Here is a 17,114-nt window from a genome sequence, read left to right as displayed (position 1 = left end):
CAAATCCATCAAATTCAGCACCGCCTTCCTAATCTGCAATCTTCTTCCCGACCTCTCCGCCCCCACCCCAGTCTGACCTATCACCCTCACCTTGACCTCTTTCCACCTATCACATTTCCGACGCCCCTCCCCTAAGTCCCTCCTCCCTAACTTTTATCTGAGCCTGCTGGACAAACTTTCCTCATTCTTGAAGAAGGGCTTATGCCCGAAACGTCGATTCTCCTGTTCCCTGGATGCTGCCTGACCTCTGAAAACAAAACCAAGGATAACATAACCTTGATAAACAAGCAGCATCGTCAGAACATTTTGCAAATCAGTTTGGCAATTACGATTTATGCAACTGGAAGAGAAAAGAAAGAGTTAAGTTTTATATTAGAATGTTTCCTGTAGAATGAAGAGCCTATTAAAAGGACATAGTAAATCATTACCTCTAAAGGGGATTTACATTTGTTTTAAGTGGTAAATAGGAGATCTTTATCAGTAGTTCAGAGATTAAGTTGGTTCCTATGGTAATGTTGAGATAGTGTTGAATTTAGTTTCATTATTATAATAAGTCTTAAACTTTGAGATCTTGTGAAATCAACATGAGGTGAGAGGCAGCAAGGTTAGGTTTGACCAAACATGGCATCAAGGATCCACTGCAAAATTACAGCCAATGGGAATTGGGGATGACTCCATACTGGTTGGAGTCACACCTAGCACTTGGAAAGATGGTCTTAGTTGTTGAAGGTCAGTCATCTCATCTCCAGGACATCTCAGCAGGACTTCCTCAGTATAGTGTCCTAGGCCCAACCACTGGGCCCAACCAACACCCCTCAGAATAATTATTTTGAATTCAGTGAGTGGTAAGGGACAGGAAGTTGTGACTACGAATGGGGCAGGTAGATAGATCCAGGAACCTCAGTCCTTGAGCTTGTCTAAAAGGTTTGAGTGTCTTTCTCGCTTTATAAATAAGAGCGTAGTCTGGAGGGTGGATAAGCAAATTAACTACAGCAGTTTGATAATGGGGGAGGGGAGAAAAGAGAAGTGTGGTTTTAAAATTAGTCTTATAGGTATTATTGCTGGATTGTTAATCTGCAGACCTTAGAATATTCTGGGTATCTGGGTTCATATACCACCACAACAGATGGTGGAGTTTAAACTTTATGGGCAGCATGGCGGCTCAGTGGTTAGCACTGCTGTCTCAGAGTGCCAGGGACACAGGTTCACTTCCATCCTTGGGCATTTGTCTGTGTGGAGTTTGCACATTCTCCCTGTGTCTGCGTGCATTTTATACCAGGTGCTCTGGTTTCCTCCCATAGTTCAAAGACATGCAAGTAAGTTGAAATGGCCATGCTAAGCTGCCCATAGTGTTCATGGATGTGTAGGTTAGGTGCAGTAATTAGGAGTAATAGTGTAGGCGAATGGTTCTGGGTGGGTTACTCTTCGGAGGATCGTTGTAGGCTTGTTGGGCCTAATGGCCTGTTTCTACATTGTAGGGATTCTATAATTGTAAGAATTGTCTTCAGCCACTTAATTAATGACTTTTCTTCTGTCATAAGATCAGAAGTGATGATATTTGCTGATAATTGCATAATGTTCAACACCATTCACGACTCCTCAAATACCAAAGCAGTTTATGTCCAACTGCAGCCAGGCCTGGACAATTACCAGATTTGGGCTGAGAAGCAGCACTTAACAATTATGCCACATAAATGACCATCTTCAAGATGAGAGAATCTAATAATCACCCCTTGATGTTTAATCATATTACCATTATTGAATCTCCCATTATCAACTGTTATGACGCGGGGTAAACAAGTAACACAGAAAAGATTTATCCCGTGCAGCAATCTGTGAAAATTCAAGAGGGCAAGAACTGTTTAAAGTAAAAATTAACAACTTTATTTCAAAAAGTATAACAGAGATTAATTAACTAACAACTATTTACAACTCCTTCCTCTAAGCTATCTTCTACTTTCCCCTTCCATAATACTAGTCCGTTAAAAGCCCCAATTAAGATTTACAAAACAAAACTTCTTATCTCAAATCAGGCAACATTTGGTTCTCCTCTGTATTCCTGTATTCTTTTCTTCTTGAGAATTCTGATTCACAGGTTATTGATCAATAAAAGTACCCTTAAGAGAGCTATTTTTCAGCAGTCTCTACATGCTGGTAGCTTGGCAGTTCTTCTCTTAACTGTTCAATTTTCCCCGGCCTTATACCCCCAAAGCATCTGATTGTTTCATTGGCTTTTAAGATTGTCAAAATACTCCGTTCAAACTTAATAGGAGTTTGGTATTTTTTGGGGGGTATATCTTAAACTGGTTGACCTAATTCAAATCTGGTTTTGTCTCCAGGCAAACAGCTACCCTAACTGCTGGACTAAAAGGTTACATTATATCTTTTTTGAAAACACTTGGTGCTGTCACTACTAGCTTTTAACACTCTTAAAGGCACAGTACACCCACATCTTCATAATACAACAGCCTCAGGTTTACCATTAGCCAGAAACTGAGATGGACTAGCCACATAAATACTATGGCTACAAGAGCTAGGAATCCTGCAGTGAGTAACCCACCACCTGATTCTCCCAGAAGCCTGTCACCATCCACAAGGCATTAGTTAGACGTTTAATGGAATATACCCCACTTACCAAGATAAGTGCAGCTGCAACAACATTTCAAGAAGCTTGAGACATACAAGGACAAATCAGTCCACTTGACTGTTACCACAGGATCCCCATGATCCACTTTGCTCGTTACACCTTTGCAAATCTTTAATTAGTTAGTGAAACATGATTTACCATTCATAAAACCATGCTTACTCTGATGGATTGCATTTTGACTTTCTAAATGTCACATTACTAATTCATTAATAATGGTTTCCAAATATTTCCCAATGGTAGATATTCAACTAACTGGTCTATAGTTTCCTATTTTCTATCTCCCTCCTTTTGGACTTCCAGAAGCACTTGATTAGCTGCTGTGTAAAAGGTTAATGCACAAGCTGAAATCACACAGGGTTAGGATTCACAAACCAAAGTAAGTTAGAGAGTTGGGATAAATGGATCTTTTTCTGGTTGGTAAGATGTAACTAATGAGATGCTACCTAGGATTTGGTCCCAGGGCCTGAACTGTTTACAATCTATATAGTAAATCTATACATATAGTAAAGCCAGATTTGCAGATCATTTTAAAATAAAAGAGAAAGTAAGTTGCAATGAAGAAATAAGCATTTTACCAATATGTATGGTGAATGGGACAAAAGTTGGCAGATGGAAATTAATTTGGATAAGTGTATGTTTACCCATTTTGATTAGAAGACTTAAAAAAAATTAACTTAGTTTCTAAATGAAGAGAAACTTTATTACTTTCAGAGATGAAAGGTTAGTCTTAGGAGGAGAGATTGAATTGCTTCGGCCTATACTCACTGAATTTAGAAGAATGTGAGGAGATTTAATTGAGGTACATTTGCTTTAGAAGATTGAAAAAAATAGTCCATAGAAAGGATGTTTCCCCTTGTGGTGGGCAATCTAGAATGAGAGACCATAGTTTTTGGCTAAGGGATGGCTGATTTAAAACAGAGATGGAGAGGAATTACTTCTATCAAAGACCCATCAATCTGTGGAATTCATTACCTCAGATTGCAGAGGATGCTGGGACATGGAATAAACTTAAGGAGGGAATAGGCAGATTCTTAATGAGTAACAGGTTAAGAGCTTATGGGGAGAAGGCAGGAAGTGGTATTTAGGCTGAAATGAGGTCAGACATGATTATATTAGATGGTGGAGTAGGCTTCAAGGGATGAATTGCCTACCCGAGGTCATAATTCTTTTGTTTCTATGTTCTTGATATTGTGCAGGGAGGTTCTATTAGCCTCAATAATGTGTAATGACACAGGGCCTAATTAATGTCCTTAGAGTAATCACACCTCTAGCCAGCAGTGGTGTCATTATGAGTGAACTTTACATCAAGTTTACAAGGGAAAAGAGTGGGTCCAGCACAAATATTTTGAAATTAATTAAGACCAGCTATGTCAGCATGAAAGCTGAGTGAACGTGAGTACAGCAGATGCTGGACATTAGAGTCAAGAGTGTGGTGCTGGAAAAGCACAGTATCCAAGGAGCAGGAAAATTGTTGTTTCAGGCAAAAGAGTTGAGTTGAAGTAACTAGTACTAGCTTAAGAGATGGATCAATAGAGAAGAAATGGCAAATATTTGAGACATTTCAAAATACTCAGAATAAATGCATTGCCACTATATCAAAAAAAATCCAAGGGATAGATCCTGCCACAGTTAGTAAAGAAGTTGAGGAAATTATCAAACTTAAGATATAATCAATACTTCTGAAGAAGAGTCATATTGACTCGAAACAGTAACTCTATTTCTCTCTCTCCAAATGCTGCCAGACATGTAGATTTTCCCAGCAGTTTCTGTACTTCTTTCAGGATGCTAGCATCCACCATATTTTGCTTTTAGTTGAGTCTTCTCTCCCCATCTCCTGCTCTCATAGTTTTATATAAGTAGTGAAGCCTTAAAATGACATTGCTGTGGGAAAAAAGTGCAGATCTAACATCGCAACATATCCTTTATAACTGAGATAGTAGGCATATCCCTCCATTCCTTTCTCTCTTGTGTTTCTGTTTCTAGTTGTGACTCCGTGATTTTCCTGTCGGAGACTTGAATTGAATTGAATTAGCTTTATTGTCACATATACTTACATGAGTACAGTGAAAAGTTTACAAGTCACCACTTATGGCACCATCTTAGGTACAAAGGTACTGAGGTACAGATTTTTGAGTACAAATTCTTAGGAAATAAAAATAGAAAAATAAAGAAATAAAAAGTGCACCATTGCAGACTTTTAAAAGTACAAAATCACAGTAATAAATTAGACAACTGCAGAAATAAAAAGTTCTGAATAACTTGTTGCTCCTGGAGTTATTGTTTGTCTTTAATGTATCTTGACAAGCAAACTGAGTATTTATAAATGAACTTTGGCAAGAATATGCTGAGATTTCTTTCAGTAATTTTCTTTCTTTCGTTATTATTGTAGATTTAGTAAACAGGAAGGATCAGATTGATGAATTGTCAGCTCTAAGTATGGATAAACGAGTAACTAAAGACTCAACACAGACCTACTCCACATTCCGTATCCTTTGTGGATTGTTGACTCTGATAGCGTCTTTGATGATAATTCTGAACCTTATTCACATAATGGTGTGTGGTATGATAAAAAAAAAGCTGTTTATAATAGGCTGAAATTTAAGCAAGGTTTGAAATAGCAAAGTTTCAAATGTTTTTGTAAATTCTATGTTGCAAATAGAAACAGCATAAGGTTTGGGATTTTTTGGTGCTTTTAAAATTTCCCTTTCTCTCCATATTTCTGTCACATTATTGTTACAATGTGGCAGCGAACCACTCTATTAATTAAATTAAACAACAAGAAAAGCTCACCTCACCTCATAATCTACTGAAGTAGGAGTGACAGAAAACTCACAAATTCCATTACTTAAAAAATATACCAATTTATTCTTTAACTCTAAACGTGAACATTAAACAAAAAGTATTCACAACTCTAAGCCCCTGTTTCACTTAACTGCTTACTACCTGCCTCCAACACTATAACAATATACTGATTCAACAAAATACTTATTAAAATTATATCAACTTAATTTCAAAACTATACAGCAGCTGTCGTCTTTGATGTCTTTCTTCTTTCGGCTAAAGATCTCCCTAAGTTGTCTTTTTTCTTTTTACTGTGAAGATGTTTCATATGAAAAGGTACCTTTGATAGAGAGTGTTTCGATCTTTTGGATCTCTCTCTCTGAGTTTCAAAATGCTTGCTTTTATACCTCAACATCAAATAGTCTCATTGTTTCAATGTTGGCAAGACAATAAATTCAAACTCAATTGCGTTTTAGTATCCTGGGGCATAATTTAAACTGATTGGTTAAATTTGAATTGTTGTCAAAACAACAACCAACTCAGGTATCCATTTCACAGCTAAATATTATATATTTTCAATTTTCCAGTACACTCTAAAACTGTTATCTAGTCACATACACAGGGGCTTGTAAGCTCTCAAGTGCAAAACAGTATTTACTCTATCTTAAAGGTACAGTACATGCTTTCAACTTCATAACATTATTAGATTAGGTTAGATTACCTACAGTATGGAAACAGGCCCTTTGGCCCAACAAGTCCACACCAACCCTCCAAAGAGTAGCCCACCCAGACTGATTCCCCTACCCAATATTTACCCCTGACTATGGGCAATTTAACATGGCCAAACCACCTAGCCTGCACATTTTTGAACTATGGGAGAAAACCAGATCTTTGATCTTTCTTGTTTCCTGAAGGAGCATGCAGTGTAAAGGTATAATTATATTGGCAGCTGCTATTTCTAGTTTGTTGTTCAAATAGTTACTATTCATGTTTCTTATTCAGCAATAAATATTGACAAGGTCCACAATGAAGGATTACTCTTGTTAAGATTAAGTGTGTTCTCAGCTAATGTACAAACTTCTAGCAAATCTTAGCAATCAGAATGGAGGCACTGACAGATTATTTCAATTTTTTGATCAATATATGCTCTGACTAATGCAATACTTCTTCTACTTTTGCCTGAATAACTGCCCAAACCCAATATTAAACTTCAAGCCTTGTTAATCTGCATAGTTTAGCATCATTAGGGAGGCGCACAGAATGCAAAGAAGTGAAATATGCATCTGGTGATTTGCTGCAAATTCCATCCCAAATCAAGGGGACTGGATGATTTATCTAAATCATCAGACACCTGTCCCTCACGTAAGCAGTGATCTTGGCGAAACTCAAACACTAGCTGCAGCAGCAGGATAGTTAAAGTGGGTTGATTGCAAGAGGTCAGGATTTCTAAATGGTTGTGTTAATGGCTAACACCAGGAAGGGTGCAGCCCCATGCACATGCAAACCTCAGTGTAAGAAATCCTCAGGATTCCCAAGTCTGTCGATCACTTACCATTGGCCAAAGAAATGCTGAGGAATATTTTGGCTGAAATGAGGACCCAAACAGGTTTCATGCTGTTGTGAACTTCTCCTCTGGAATACTGTGCAGGGAACTGGTCACCTTATTGAAATAAATATGTCAGTGTTGTAGACAGTTCAATGAAAGTTTACTAGAACTGGAAGGTGGGCTAGTTGTCCTCTAAGAAAGGGGTTGATAGGTTACATTTCTATCTGGGATTTTGAGGAGTAAGTGGTAACAACTGAAAGATATACAATTGTGACAGGATAGATCAGCCATGATCTTTTTGAATGATAGAGCGGTCTCGAGGGGCTGAGTGGTCTACAACTATTCTAATTCTTCTGCTTATATGTAAATAACATGGAGGATGGGACCAAATGTATGATGGCTAAATTTAAAGATGGCACACATAGGTGAGGAAATGACTTGTGAAGAGGGCATAAACAAACTACAACTTGATGCAGAAAGGCTAATTGACTGAGAAAGATCTAGCAAATAGAGCACATTGTGGGAAAATGTAAAATTGACCATTTTGGAAGGAAGAATAAAATAGAAGCAGATAAATTAAATGGAGTGAGTCATATAATAATAGAGATGTACAGCACAAAAACAGACCCTTTGGTTCAAATCATTCATGCCAACCAGATATTCTAACCCAATCTACTCCCACTTGCCTTATGTCCCTGTAAACCCTTCCTATTCATATACCCATCCAAATGCCTTTTAAAGGTTATAATTGAACCAGCCTCCACCACTTCCTCTGGCAGCTCATTCCATACACAGATTACAGAGCTTAGAAATGCACAGGGATCTGGATGTCCTAATGCATGATACTCAAAAGATTAGTATGCAGACATTGCAAGTGATGAGGAAAGCTAACAGGATATTATTGTTTATGACTAGGAAATTGAATATGAAATCAGGAAGGTCATGCTTCAGCTATATAGGGCATTGATGAGACCCCATATGGTGAGCTATGTAGAGCATCAGTCTCCTTATTTCACAAAGACGTAAATCCTTTGAAAGTAGTTCAGGGACGGTTTACAAGACCAAGTACTAAGGATAGATGGGTTGTCTTATGAGGAATTGTTGAACACGTTAATCCTGTATTACATTCCCAAGAGGCCATTATCACAGAGTTTATGAGATTGGGAGGTGTTGTGCAAGGGAGCTCTTGTTCCCAGCACCACTTTATTATCTTTATCATCCATCAATTTTGTGGCCCACGGCATGAGCAGAATGATCCATTGTTCCAGTTCTACTGCTTTAGTCTCCTTTACTCTTGACTGAATCTTTCTCTCTTTTTTTCAGCCTTTCTTCAATGAAACAAACCTGTTCATTTTAAGTTAATATCCTCTGACACTTGACAATTTCATATTCTCTGATTCCGGTCTTCTCCTTTTCACTGTGAACACTAACATTTCCAAAGCTGTATCCTCACTAAGATCATCTTCATGTGCCTGTGCTTTCCTGAAGCAGTTAAAAATGACACAACACCAGGATATAGTCCAACAGGTTTAATTGGAAGCACACTAACTTTCGGAGCGACGCTCTTTCAGTTCTTCTTCTTTCTTGGCCAGATGTGGGAGTGTTTTGGAGAGTAAACCTGAAGTAAATCTCCATAATTTGTTGTTTTAAAACATTGTAACTTTCCACAGCCTCATAATGAATCAATCTTGGGAACAGAGGCAAGTTGGAAGAGTTACCCATCTCCAAAATTCTATTCTACAACTGTACAACTAAAGGAGACGGAAACATCACTTTGGACAGACAGGCTATTGCAATGTGGCTACCAGAATCACAGCTTCACCCCTGAAGAAAGGTCAGAGGGGACGTTCCTTATGAAAATGATCGAATGGCCTACATCCCCCAAATCTGCTATGCCCTTTCAGAAAAGCAGCGACCCAGCACATGTTCGCTTTGTAATTTTAAATTCAGCAAAGACTTTCTATGTGGGAGATCAGTTACAAGTGATGCTGCAGATGAGAGATTTTGATGGTCACCCAAAGCAATATGGGGGTGACTATCTCCAAGCTCGGATCCACACCCCAGCTTTAAAAGCTGGTTCAGCAGGAACTGTTATAGACAACCAAAATGGATTTTACTATATCAATTTTACTTTATCTTGGCCGGGAAAAGTCCAAGTTTCTGTTTTACCGGTTCATCCCAGTGAAGGGATCCAAGCACTTAAAAGACTACGTGAGGAACGGCCAGAGAGAGTATATTTTCAAAGTACCTTCAGATTAGGAGCTGTCTCCGAGACCACTGTGTGTAATCTTTGTTTGTCTCAATCGCAACCATTCTGTAACCTTACCGATGTCAGGACTGGGGAGCCTTGGTTCTGTTACAAACCAAAGGAGCTTCCCTGCTCTGCTCGTATCAATCACGCAGTGGGAGGTTATCAGCAGAAGCTTTTAATAGAAGAAGAAAGACATTTCTTCCAAAGGTATGTTACTGATTACACTCCTTTCGTTTATTCACCTCCTGAGCTGGGATTAAGGCACAAGTATATTGATCTGCAACCGTAATACGGGTTTGTGTCTCTAGAAGAGCATGGACCCCGAATGGCAACACTTGTAATAGCTGGTATAACATAAAAACTAGATCTAACATTGTACGGAGAGATTTTATTGGATGTTTATTATGGTTGCTGCTATATACATGTATGACAGTAATCGACACATCAGGATAGTATGAGCATGCTTTTTAAAGTTGTACTGTGTTTGAGCCATGAATCAGAACCAGATACATTTACCAGGTTCTTGTGACAGTGAACCTCAAGGGGCAATATGTTGAAATTGAGCACCTCTGTGTTATGCCCTTGTCTATTATTCAAACCCCCTTTTAGTGTGATTCCATGCTGAAATCTGGAAGCAATGCATTTGTTTTATCAAATCGCGCCTATCATTTCTGAAGTGTCAATTTAAAAATATGAACATTAAAAACTCTGGGTACAACTCAATTCCTGTTGGAGATGATTGTTAGACATTGAGTGGCAGATAATAGTTGCTAATTTGTTTTGAATCTGTGAGGGAGGACATTTCAAATAATATCGATAAAATACAACACAGCCAAATACAACCTCATCAATCTACTCCAAATCATCAGTAAAGTGATGGAAGGTATCATCAACAGTGCTATCATGCTGCACCGACTCAGCAATAACCTGCTCAGTGACGCCCAGTTTGGGTTTTGTCAGGACCACTCAGCTCCTCATTACAACCTTGGTTCAAACATGGACAAAAGGGCTGAATTTCAGATGAGGTAAGAGTGGCAGCCCTTGACATCAAGGCCGCATTTGACTGAGTGTGGCATCAAGGAGCCCTAGAAAAACTAAAAATCAATGGGTATCAGGGGAAAGTTCTGCACTGGTTGGAGTCATACCTGTAACATAGTTAGATGACCAGGTTGGTCGAGGTCAGTCATCTCAGCTCCAGAACATTTCTGCAGGAGTTCCTCAGGGTAGTGTCCTAGGTCCATCTTCAACCGCTTCATCAATGGCCACCCATCCATCATGAGGTCAGAATTGGATGTTTGCCAATGTTCAGCACCATTCAAGATTCCTCAGGTACTGAATCAGCCCATGTTCAAATGCAACAAGATCTGGACAGTGTCCAGGACAACATCCACACAAATGCCATGCAATGACCATCTCCAATAAGAGATAATCTAGCCACCATTCTTTGATATTCAATGGTGTTACCATCATTGAATACCCCACTCTCAACATCCTGGCGGTTACCACTAAATAAAAACTCAAATGGACTCACTGTAGAAATACGTGGGTATAAGAGCAGGTCAGAAACTAGGAATACTGTGGCAACCATCTCATCACCTGAGTCCCCAAAACCTGCCTACAAGGCATGAATCAAGAGTGTGATAGAGTGCTCCCCACTTGCCTGGATGAGTGCGTCAACAACAACACTCGCAAAGGTTCACACCATCCAAGACAAAGCAGCCCGCTTGATTGGTTCCACAACCACAGTACTCAAATCCCTCCACCTCTGACATTCAGTAGCAGCTGTGTATACCATCGACATGATGTACTGCAGAAAATCATCAAAAATACTGAGACAGCACCTTCCAAACACATGGCCTCTTCTGTCTAGAAGGGCAAGCACAGCAGATACATGGGAACACCACCAGCTGCAAGTGCCATCCCAACACCCCCAAATCAAGTCACCATCCCGACTTGGAAATATATCGCTGATCTTTCACTGTCACTTGGTCAAAGTCCTGTAATTCCCTCCATAAGGTGATTATGAATCTACCTACAGCACATGAACCGCAGTAGTTCAGAAAGTAGCTCGTCACCACCTTCTGTCTGGTAACTAGGGACAGATAATTAATGCTGTCCAGTCAGAGAGGCCCACATTCCACGAATAATTAAAAGAAAAGTAATCCTAGACCATGCTCCAATACTTCCAGGACCTGTCTGAAAAACAACACAAAGCACACACTTTGGAATTAATCCATTTTCTCTTTCCCAGATGTGGAAAATCGTGATTTCAGAGAGAAGGAAAAAGCTAAAATTGCAAGATGGTAATATTTGAAAATCTTTTCTCTGATGAGAGATAAAAGCAATGGGTTGTTTTATCGTATATTTCAATATATACACACTGGCCTCAATTTTTCAAGTTAAATCTATTGTCAAAATTCACGAAGACTAATTTTGTCTCAATATTTCATTAACTTTCAGGATATAATGTTTTAGTGTACTATTCTTTCTCAACACTGATTTCTCCAAAAGTGATTGACCTGTAGCTGAGGTAGATATCCACATATGCCAGTCTCTCACCAGTACTATCATGAAGTAACATTTAAGTGCTCCACATCTTATTATTCAACTCTGGCTTTATCTAGCTTCCCAGCCATGTGTGCATTCTGAAATCAGGGTGAGGAATCCTGACTGATTTGACCTTCACTCACTCTTTGGAACTGAGGTGAATAATAGCACACTCACCATCACTCCAGACCATCTAATGCAACACACACTCATTGAATCTGAAACCTGAGACTAGGGTTTCTTCTTTGAGGCAGGACCAGGGAGTCCGGAGATTTCTTGATGTTAGGAACTTCCTTCCCACCCAGCAGTGACTGCGAACTCTAGTTTTATCTTGGGGAGGTGTGGAAAGCCTGGGGTTAGGTTTTTCACCTCTAACATCAGTGTGAAAGTGCAATCTACAGTGACAACAGAGCGGATGCTAATGCAGAGGCATGATTATCCCTGTTTGGTTGCAGTATAAGGCCCATCCCCGCCACCATCTTTGTAAAATAACAATGTAACATACTGTGAGTATAATGACATTATCGATGTCATTATTGATGGTATTTTGGATGGTTGATAACTTGTTGCCTCTTGAAAATTGCGTTGTCATGAAGAAAATGTCAATAAACTGTCAAATCCATTGATATCCTAAAACTGGCCGAAAATACCCAGTTTTATGGAGACCAACCTTCTCTCCACTCCCTGCAACTGGCTGCATTCTGATAGTGAAAACGCAGCAGCTCATAGCACAGATCCAAGGCTGCAACGCTACATCCCCTCACATGACCTTGCAACTTCGACAGACGAGGCCAAACACTGAACAAACACCTGGCTTTTCTTGGCATTTTTGTCTCCCAAGTCTTATGCACTTCATACTTCTCAAGGAGATCTGGCCTTTTAGAACATTGCCTCACAATGTCAATGCATAGCAGACTGGCACACACACACACACATACACACAGAGCAACAGTGCAACCACCATGTCTGTGCTCTGCAAACCCATCAACACCAAACCCTATCCTTCCTTAGATGCTGCCTGACCTACTGTGCTATTCCAGCATCTGCAGTCCTCACCATCTCCTATCCTTTCATTATCATCCATCTGTAGCAATGTAATGATACATGACACATGGTACACAGACTTCCAGATGCATGTGTTGTATCTACTTCCAGTGCCTAAATGGTGGAGTACAGCAAGTAGTTTGGAGAGCTGGGACTGTCAGAATTAATGCTTCAGTGATTATGATTTGGATACTCTGGTAAATGCACTCAATAATAAGACAGACCTCCAATTGTTTTCTCAATGAGTATCTTTATGTGCAAATGGTTCTCAGTGTATCACTGGTGGGGCTCATTTTGCAGTTCTCTCAGAGGTGTTAAAAGCCACCTCTTCAAAGACTGCGCCTTGTCACCATCTTCATGTCTGCAGGAAGGACTGGTAGAGTTGAGGCAGAGTCGAAAAGTGTGGCATTGGAAAAAGCACAGTGGGTCAGTCAGCAAAAGATGTTTTTCCATTATTATTGGTTTACTTGTGAGATTGACAGAATGGTATACCTTCCTGGTAATAAACCTGTCTGATCTTTCCTTGAGGTCAAGGTTTAATGTGGTCAATGAGCTCACAGTTGGCTGGATGACTGATGTGGAATGATGCCAATGGTGTGGATTCAATCCAAGCACTATCTGTAGAATTTCATGAAGACCCACCTCTGTGCCTTGTCCTTAGTGAGGAGTGATGCCTCTTAAGCAGTTTCCACTTTCTAATATAAAAAGATGCCTACTGTCCTCAATGGACTACACTGATGTCACTCAACTTTGGGGGTATTGAGGGGCAGGGTCATGGGGAAAACTGAGCGAAACATTCTGAACCAAGGGCAGGGGATATGGTTCCAGTGTTCACCCCCCCCCCCCCCCCCATCCATGCAGTCAATTGCCCACAACTGGGGACAAATGAAAGTCCTCCCAATCTGGCAAGCAGGTCATTATAGTTACTCTGTCAGAACCACCCCGAATGTTCAGCTCATTGGAATGGTGGTGAGTTGAGACCCTTAAGTGGCCATTAATTAACTTTTGTGCATTAATTGGTGGTGGGTCAGCCACGGAGCTTCCCCTTCACACACCAGCACTTGATTGTAGTGGGATGGGGGCCAACTATCCCAACAGTACTACCTCATCCAATTATTTCTTCATATTGCAACTGGAACTGCTGCCTCATCAAAATGGAAAATCTAGCCCAATAGCTATGTTTCCCTCTCCACAAATGCTTCCTAAGCTGCTGAGTATTTCTAACATTGTCTGCCATTGTTTTGAGATTTGGTCATCTATGCTGGATGCTCTGTATAGTTGGCAGTTCAAACTGCATAATCTTCCTTTCACTGCAATGGAATTTGTATCTGCATTTTTACAAAATTCACTTATTGGGCATGGCCATCAGTGACTGGTCAGCATTTATTCCCTGTCCCTAGCTGCCCTTGAGAAAATGGTGGTGAGCAGCCTTTTTCAATACACTTGAATGGCTTGCTGGGCCATTTGAGAGTCTGGAGTCACATGCTGTAAGGGCGGCAGATTTATATCCCTGAAGGGCATTACTGAGCCAGATGGGTTTTTCTCCCCAATCTGCAGTGGTTCCATGCTAAACAGCAGATCCAGATATTTGTTAACTGAATTCAAATTCCAACAGCTGCTGTGGCAGGATTCAAGCGCAGGTTAACTGAGTTTCTCGAATTATAGACTAGTGATTAATATCAATCGACCATCATCTCCCCTGATGAATTGCTCAAGGTAGTTGCAGTGCCATGGGGTGGGGAAATGGATTTAAATAGTGCATCCAACTGAAGAGAGTTACATTTCCTTCTTTTGGTGACGTGTAAAGAAAACAAATGTGCGAGGTGGGAAATGAAGCTCAGGATCACAGCCAAGTGAATTTCCCAGCGAGTAGGAAGAGGGAGGCGGGAACATCATCACAAACAAAAACAATAGTCCTTCAATTTTGACATGACACAGCTTGAACTGCCAGAACGGCTTGCTGATCTCCCACATGGTAAATGAATTCCTGTCCTGTGTAATTTATATTGATTACAATTCTGGTTGCAATGACTTCAGATAATATCAATAATAATAATAAAAAGAATGTATTTTCAGTGGAGTCAACGTCAAGAGACCCATATTGCCCAATGGCCTGGGATATGTAACTGTGCAACCTTCACCTCATACAGGTAAGAGAAATATAAATGTTAATAATGACTGTTGTATCAGTTTATTTATCTATTAGAGGGACAGCAAGTAAGTAATCCTTTGCGGCAGATATTGTATGGTGCTCTAAAGGTTCAACTCACAAGAAAAGAGAGACCTATGAGTGTGTTGGAACAGTGAAGTATTTGTTCTCAATGACACAGTTGCAGCATCAGGCAGACATTGGATGCATACCCCAGGAGATGGACCTGTTTCCACCTTCAGGGAAGTAATCGGAACTGAAGCCATCATCAGTCATGATTTTATTGAATGGCAGAACAAGGAGCCATCTGGTTCACTCCAGCCCTGAATGTGCTTTTTAGCCAGACTATATCAATGATTCTGTGTCTTTTAGCTTGAATTGCAAAAGGGCACAGAATTAACGTTTCCAGTTCTATTTAAAAAAGCAACACTAGATAGCCTTGATTGACATCCAGATGTTTCAATATAATTTGCAGCTAATGAAATATTTTGCAAGGTGGTCATCACTGTAATGCAATGTGTGGAAATGCAGCAGACAATTTAGTGCATCATAAAGAAATTAAATGCACTGAGCTAATACCCACAGAGCCTGTGCTATTACTGTTGATTGAAGGACAGTCTTGACCAGGATGCCTGGGTGAACTCCTATGCCCTTCTACAAAGTAGTAAGGTGGGATCTTTTGTATTCACCTGGGAGGAAGGATAAAGCAATGTTTGGTTTATTACAGCTGAAAGGTGATACTTCCAACTGTGCAGAACATTCCCTGCCAAGTCACTGTCTGAGTCGTTCAACCGAGAATTATTTTTATGTCTTTTTTGGCAACCCATAAACGTGTTTCAAGAGACCGTGTTATAGAGTCACACAGCACGGAAACAGTCCAATCAATCCATGCTGAACATTATCCCAAACTAAACTTGTCCAGGCTGCCTGCTCCTGACTCATATCCCTTCAAACCATTCTTGTTATAGTTACCCAAGTGTCTATTAAACATTTGCAATTGTGTCCACACCCACCGGTTTATTTCACATGCGAACCACCCTCTGTGTAAAACATAATTTGCACCAAAGTCTTTTTAAAATATCTCTCCTCTCACTTTCAAAGTCTGTGCCCGAATCTTGAACTTGCCTGTCTTTGGGAAAAGGCACCTACTATTAACCCTATCGATACCCCTCATGATATTTCAACTTCTACAAGGTCACCTCTCAATCTCCTATGCTCTAGTGAAAAAATCCTGGCTTATCCAAACTTGCTTTATAACTCAAACCTTTTAATTTTTCTGCATTGTATGTTCCTTTGACATCATGAAGTGCCTTTATGGTTTTCCTTCACAACATTTCCGGGCCTTAGTCATTTTCCTTTTGCCTTGGTAACCAGAACTAAATTTAAAAGTAACAAATAGCCCACATCTTCCAATCTCGGTCAGAATCCTTATTTCTGACAAACCCAACATTCCCAGGGTTTTTTCAACTGAACTAAAGTCCACACACAGAGACCATCATCAGAGTGGATCATCACAGAAACTGTGCTCTTTACTGCAGTAGGTGTTGAACTCCAGTAAGTACCCACAGTTTAACAGACCCAGAATTAATTAGTCAGTGACTTAGAAAAGTGGGTGAAGCTGGTGAATTTTCAAAGGGAATTGTGATAATTTATAATTTGGTTGAGGTAGGCTAATTAAAAGCTTTGAATTAATCTCTGCAAACAGTTTAGATCATATTCCAAAGGAGATGTTCCATCAATTATTGAGTTAATGAATGAAATCAGACTTTATTCAGTGTAATAAAGTAAATTAGCGTAATCATCTAACAGCTATGTAAGGAACTAATAAAAGACAAAGAAGTTATACTTATTAGACACGCAAGACAACGTCAATACTGGCTTAAAATCCCAGTCAGCAAACAAGAACACATTTCCTCCCTCAATATCATTTAATCTGTCCATGAGTTTACACGTTTTCTCACTCTAAGATGATCGATTGTTTTAGAGTGTTTATGTGATGTGTTTGTGGGAGGTGTGGTGGCTCAGTGCTGAGCACTGCTGCTTCACAGCACCAGGAAACCAGGTTCAATTCCAGCCTCGGGCAACTGTCTGTGTGGAGTTTGCACATTCTTCCCGTGTCTGCGTGGGTTTCCTGCAGGTGCTCTGGTTT

At 40.0% G+C, this 17,114-nt stretch overlaps 1 pseudogene; it reads left to right on the top strand.

The window, feature by feature from the left end:
* Window positions 1-17,114, top strand: part of LOC122555515 — a 130,223-nt pseudogene that overhangs the window by 6,096 nt on the left and 107,013 nt on the right.

The sequence above is a fragment of the Chiloscyllium plagiosum genome, chromosome 12 (assembly GCF_004010195.1).
Source record: "Chiloscyllium plagiosum isolate BGI_BamShark_2017 chromosome 12, ASM401019v2, whole genome shotgun sequence".
NCBI lineage: Eukaryota > Metazoa > Chordata > Chondrichthyes > Orectolobiformes > Hemiscylliidae > Chiloscyllium > Chiloscyllium plagiosum.
The sequence above is the reverse complement of the archived record's forward strand: the minus strand, read 5'-3'. Positions and strand labels throughout refer to the sequence as shown.